Source organism: Bos grunniens, chromosome 20 (genome assembly GCF_055505025.1).
Source record: "Bos grunniens cultivar Pamir isolate PY7600 chromosome 20, Bosgru_T2T1.0, whole genome shotgun sequence".
Lineage (NCBI taxonomy): Eukaryota > Metazoa > Chordata > Mammalia > Artiodactyla > Bovidae > Bos > Bos grunniens.
In genome coordinates this window covers 40,809,244-40,816,167 of record NC_141184.1, presented here as the reverse complement: position 1 = coordinate 40,816,167, position 6,924 = coordinate 40,809,244, and positions in this window count along the sequence as shown.

The following is a 6,924-nucleotide window of genomic DNA, read 5'->3' as shown; positions in this document are numbered from 1 at the left end:
GGTCCGTATAATCAACGCTATGGTTTTTCAAGTAGTCATATACAGATGTGAGAGTTGGACCATAAAGAAGGCTGAACACCAAAGAATTGATGCTTTCAAAGTGTGGTATTGGAAAACACTCTTGAGAGTCCCTTGGACAGCAAGATCTAACCACGCAATCCTAAATGAAATCAGTCCTGAATATTCACTGAGAGGACTGATGCTGAAGCTGAAGCTCCAGTATTTTGGCCACCTGATGTAAAGAGCTGACTCATTGGAAAAGACTTGGATGCTGGAAAAGACTGAGGGCAAGAGGAGAATGGGGCAACAGAGGATGAAATGGTTGGATGGCATCATCAACTCAGTGGAAATGAGTTTGAGCAAACTCTGAGAGATAGTGAAAGACAGGGAAGTCTGGTGTGTTGCAGTCCATGGGGTCACAAAAAGTCAGATGCAACTGAGTGACTGAACAACACAAATAGAGGAAAAAAATATGCTTCTGTAGAAAATTATTGCACAACTTATAGACATAAGATTTTTGGCCTGTTTATTGTTTTTGAGATTTCAGGTGTTGTTGTTTTTGTTGTTGTTGTTCAGTCGCCCAGTCATGTCTGACTCTTTGTGACCCCCTGGACTGCAGCACACCGGGCCTACATGTCCCTCACCATGTCCTGAAGTTTGCTCAAGTTCATGTTCATTGCATTGGTGATGCCATCCAGCCATCTCATCCACAGTTCAAAGGTATCAATCCTTTGGCATTCTGCGTTCTTTATTTGGCAAAACCAATACAATATTGTAAAGTTTAAAAATAAAATAAAATAAATAAATCTAGCTCTCACAACCTTGTGTGACCACTGGGAAGACCATAGCCTTGACTACATGGACCTTTGTTTCAGTACATATCTGTAAACCAAACTGGATCCTGAATTCTAGTTTCCTCAAATATCTGGCAAAAACACTCCAAACTAACATTTCCAAATTTCTCCCATCCTTCTGTTTTGGATTCACTAAAAACAAAGACTTCTCTTGAATTCCCTTGAAACATAACATACCAGGTCATCCTCACTACCTCAGTTCAGTTCAATTGCTCAGTCATGTCCAACTCTTTGCGACCCTGTGGACTGTAGCATGCCAGGCTTCCCTGTCCATTACCAACCCCTAGAGCTTGCTCAAACTCATGTCCATCCAAACATCTCATCTTCTGCCATCTCCTCCTCTTCCTGTCCTCAATCTTTCCCAGCACCAGGGTCTTTTCTAATGACTCAGCACTTCCCATCAGGTGGCCAAAGTATTGGAGCCTCAGCTACAGCATCAGTACTTCCAGTGAAAATTCAGGACTGATTCCCTTTAGGATTCACTGGTTGGATCTCCTTGCAGTCTAAGGGATTCTCAAGATTTTCTCCAACACCACAGTTCAAAAGCATCAATTCTTTGGTGCTCAGCTTTCTTTATAATCCAACTCTCACATCCATACATGACCACTGGAAAAACCATAGCTTTGACTAGACGGAACTTTGTTGCCAAAGTACTGTCTCTGCTTTTTAATATGCTGTCTAGGTTGGTCATAGCTTTTCTTCCAAGGAGCAAGTGTCTTTTAATTTCATAGCTGCAATCACCATCTTCGTTAATTTGGAGCCCCAAAAAATAAATTTGTCACTGTATCCATTGTTTCCCCATCTATTTGTCATGAAGTGATAGGACCAGATGCCATGATTTAAGTTTTCTGAATGTTGAGTTTTAAGCCAACTTTTTTACTCTCCTCTTTCACTTTCATCAAGAGGCTCTTTAGTTCTCATTTGCTTTCTTCCATAAGGGTGGTGTCATCTTCATATCTGAAGTTATTGATATTTCTCCCAGCAATCTTGATTCCAGCTGGTGCTTCATCCAGTCTGGCATTTTCCATGATGTACTCTGCATAGAAGTTAAATAAGCAGGGTGACAATATACAACCTTGACGTACTCCTTTCCCAATTTGGAACCAGTCTGTTGTTCCATGTCCAGTTCTAACTGTTGCTTCCTGACCTGCATACAGATTTCTCAAGAGGCAGGTCAGGTGGTCTGGTATTCCCATTTCTTTAAGAATTTTCCACTGTTTGTTGTGATCCACACAGTCAAAGGCTTTGGCATAGTCAATAAAGCAGAAGTAGATGTTTTTCTGGAACTCTCTTGCTTTTTCGATGATCCAGTAGATGTTGGCAATTTGATCTCTGGATCCTCTGACTTTTCTAAATCCAACTTGATCATTTGGAAGCATTTGGAGGTTCATGGTTCACATACTGTTGAAGCCTGGCTTGGAGAATTTTGAGCATTACTTTGCTAGCGTGTGAGATGAGTGTTGAAGGAGATCAGCCCTGGGATTTCTTTGGAAGGAATGATGCTAAAGCTGAAACTCTAGTACTTTGGCCACCTCATGTGAAGAGTTGACTCATTGGAAAAGACTCTGATGCTGGGAGGGCAGGAGAAGGGGACAACAGAGGATGAGATGGCTGGATGGCATCACTGACTCAATGGACGTGAGTCTCAGTGAACTCCGGGAGTTGGTGATGGACAGGGAGGCCTGGCGTGCTGTGATTCATGGGGTTGCAAAGAGTCGGACACGACTGAGCGACTGAACTGAACTGAGACGAGTGCAATTGTGTGGTAGTTTGAACATTCTTTAGCAGTGTCCTTCTTTGGGACTGGAATAAAATTGACCTTTTCCAGTCCTGTGGCCACTGCTGAGTTTTCCAAATTTGCTGGCACATTGAATGCAGTACTTTCACAGCATCATCTTTTAGGATTTGAAATAGCTCAACTGGAATTCCATCACCTCCACTAGCTTTGTTTGTAGTGATGCTTCCTAAGGCCCACTTGACTTCACATTCCAGGATGTCTGACTAGGTGGATGATCACACCATCATGATTATCTGAGTCATGAATATCTTTTTTGTATAGTTCTTCTGCGTATTTTTGCCACCTATTCTTAATATCTTCTGCTTCTGTTAGGTCCATACCATTTCTGTCCTTTATTGTACCCATCTTTGCATGAAATGTTCCCTTGGAATCTCTTACTTTCTTGAAGAGATCTCTAGTCTTTCCTATTCTATTGTTTTCCTGTATTTTTGCATTGATCCCTGTGAAAGACTTTCTTATCTCTCCTTGCTATTCTTTGGAACTCTGCATTCAAATGTGTATATCTTTTCTTTTCTTCCTTGCCTTTAGCTTCTCTTCTTTTTACATCTATTTGTAAGACCTCCTCAGACAACCATTTTGCATTTTTGCATTTCTTTTTCTTGGGAATGGTCTCACTGCTTTCTGTACAATGTCATGAACCTCATCCATAGTTCTTCAGGAACTCTGTCTATCAGATCTAATCCCTTAAATCTATTTGTCACTTCCACTGTATAATCAGAAGGGATTTGATTTAGGTCATACCTGAAAGGTCTAGTGATTTTCCCTATTTTCTTCAATTTAGATCTGAATTTGGCAATAAGGAGTTCATGATCTGAGCCACAGTCAGCTCCTGGTCTTGTTTTTGCTGACTGTATAGAGCTTCTCCATCTTTGGCTGCAAAGAATATAATCAATCTGATTTCGGTGTTGACCATCTGGTGATGTCCATGTGTAGAGTCTTCTCTTTTGTTGTTGGAAGAGGGTGTTTGCTATGACCAATACATTCTCTTGGCAAAACTCTGTTAGCCTTTGCCCTACCTCATTTTCTACTCCATGGCCAAATTTGCCTGTTACTCCAGGTAGCTCTTGATTTCCTACTTTTGCATTCCAGTTCTCTACAATGAAAAGGACATCTTTTGGGGTGTTAGTTCTAGGAGATCTTGTAGGTCTTCATAGAACTGTTCAATTTCAGCTTCTTCACAGGCATCATTCTGTCATTTCTGAGATTGCACCCAAGTGCTGCATTTCAGACTCTTTTGTTTACATGATGGCTACTCCATTTCTTCTAAGGGATTCTTGCCCACAGTAGTAGATATAATGGTCATCTGAGCTAAATTCACCCATTCCAGTCCATTTTAGTTCTCTGCTTCCTAAAATGTCAATGTTCACTCTTGCCATATCCTATTTGACCACTTCTAATTCACCTTGATTCATGGACCTAATATTCCAAGTTCCTATGCAATATTGCTCTTCATAGCATCAGATTTTACTTCCATCAACAGTCACATCCACAACTGGGTATTTTTTCTCTTTGACTCTGTCTCTTCATTGTTTCTGGTGTTATTTCTCCACTCTTCTCCAGTAGCATATTAGGCACCTACCAACCTGGGAAGTTCATCTTTCAGTGTCATATCTTTTTGCCTTTTCATGCTATTCATGGGATTCTCAAAGCAAGAGTACTGAAGTGGCTTGCCATTGCCTTCTCCAGTGGACCACGTTTTGTCAGAACTCTCCACCATGACCTGTCCGTCTTGGGAGGCCCTACATAGCATGGCTAATAGTTTCATTGAGTTAGACAAGGCTGTGGTCCATGTGATCATTTTGTTTGGTTTCCTGTGAGTGTGATTTTCATTTTGTCTGCCTTCTGAGGGATAAGCATATGAGGGTTATGGAAGTTGCCTGATGGGAGAGACTGACTGAGGGGGAAACTGGGTCTTGCTCTGATGGGCGGGGGCATGCTTGGTGAATCTTTAATGCAATCTTCTGATGATGGGTGGGGCTGTGTTCCTGCCCAGTTGTTTGACCTGAGACCAAACTATGGTGGAGGTAATGAAGAAAATGGTGACCTCCTTCAAAAGGTCCCGTGCACACACTGCCTCACTCAGTGCCTCTGACCTTGCAGAGGCCACTGCCGACTCACGCCTCCACCAGGGACTCCTGGACACTCACAGGCAAGTCTGGGTCAGTCTCTTGGGGGTGTCACTGCTTCTTTCTTCTGGGTACTGGTGCGCAAACGATTTTGTTTGTGCCTCCAAGAGTCTGTTTCCCTAGTCCTGTGTAAGTTCTGGCGACTCTATGGTAGGGTTAATGGCGACCTCCTCCAAGAGGGCTTATGCCACACCCAAGTCTGCTGCACCCAGAGCCCCTGCCCCTGTGGCAGGCCACTGCTGACCTGTACCTCCACAGAAGATGCTCAAACACTCAAAGGCAAGTCTGGTTCAGTCTCTGTGGGGTCTCCTAGTGCGCACAAGGTTTTGTGTGAGCCTTCCGAGCATCTCTGGTAGGTATGGGATTTGATTCTAAACACAATTTTGCCCCTCCTACCATCTTGCTGGGGCTTCTCCTTTGCCCTTGGACATGGGGTATCTTTTTTTGATGGGATCCAACATTCTCCTGTTGATGGTTGTTCAGCAGCTAGTTATCATTTTGGAGTTCTTGCAAGAGAAGATGAGTGCACATCCTTCTACAATGCCATCTTGTACAACCTCACTACCTAGACTTGAACTTTGTGTCCACATCCAACTACAAAGCACTCCTCCAGACTCTTGGAATTACACACCAGTTGAAGATCTAAAATTAAAACTGATTAGGGAAGTTCCTGGAGAAGGCAATGGCAACCCACTCCAGTACTCTTGCCTGGAAAATCCCATGGGCAGAGGAGCCTGGTAGGCTACAGTCCATGGGGTCACGAAGAGTAGGACACGACCGATCGACTTCCCTTTCACTTTTCACTTTCATGCATTGGAGAAGGAAATGGCAACCCACTCCAGTGTTCTTGCCTGGAGAATCCCAGGGATGGGGGAGCCTGGTGGGCTGCTGTCTATTACTTTTGCCTTCTCACTACTTACTTTATCTCTCTGTTAATACATGGGAAGACAGTGTTCCTTAACACTGGCAACTATAGCTGAGTCTACTGCTTAGGCTACAATTGCACAACAAAAGTCCCTAATTTTCTTGCAAAGGTGGTTTTATTGAATAGATAATAGAATTGCTTTAGATTACTTACTGGCTGAATGAGTCTGTGCAATAGCAATATGTCTTGCTGTACCTGGATCAACATTTCTGGTATCATAGCAAATGTAAGAAATCAACAAACAAGCTATCTGTATAAAACAGGTTGACGCCCCTTCAGGTACATTCTTTGCTTTATTTGATGCCAACTGGTTTGGTTTACAAAGGTCTTAACTAAAAAGTACACTTCCGTTTTCTGGTATTACCCTCCTAACAGTTTCCATCATGGCCTCCTGGGTGCGCTGTGTTCTCTCAGTGGTCTTAAACACCACAGCCATCAGCAGGACGTTAGATGCTCTCACTGTCCTTGGAGAAACAGAAACAAAGTGAACAGCAAAAAACTTCTTCCAGGAAACTGACTTCATAACCTGTGAGTTTCACTATGAGATAAGAGCAGTTTAACTCTGATGGTGACTGAAAATGAAGCTAAGATCAAGTTTTCAACCAATCTCTCACAGATGAGAGGATGACCAGAGGAAGGAATTGTTAAACTAATTCAACCAGGAGGTCATTAGACTGATGTGGCTCTAATGCCATGGCAGCCTATGTAAGCAAAGCAAATTCTAAGCCTGTAAATGCCTCAAGGTTATGAAATCAAAACACTAGGGACAAACAATCACAAACAGCCAACCTACTTTAAGCTCTAACCAAACAATAACTGCCTTCCTCTGTCCTTTTCTCGATAAAATTCTCTTTTTAAGTTCCTGTTGATGGAGTACTCCTAACCACTTCTGGCTTCATGCTGCCCAATTCAAATCCATTTTTTCCTAAATAAACTACTTTTAATGTTTTTTTAGTTACGAGTCATGATTTTACGTTTATTTTAGTAGTTCTTTGATTAATGTCTCTCTCCCCCCCGCACGATTATAAATTCCATGACAGCAAGAACAGATCCATTGTTGTTCTCCATTACTGAATCTCTAGCATTCAGCACATTTCAAATGGGCACTCGGTAAATGTCTGTTGAATAAATGAACAGTTCTCACAACCAACAACATTTGCAATAAAATCATGACCTGAAGAGTCTGATCATGTTGCTTTCTCCTTCTTGTAACTCTTTCTA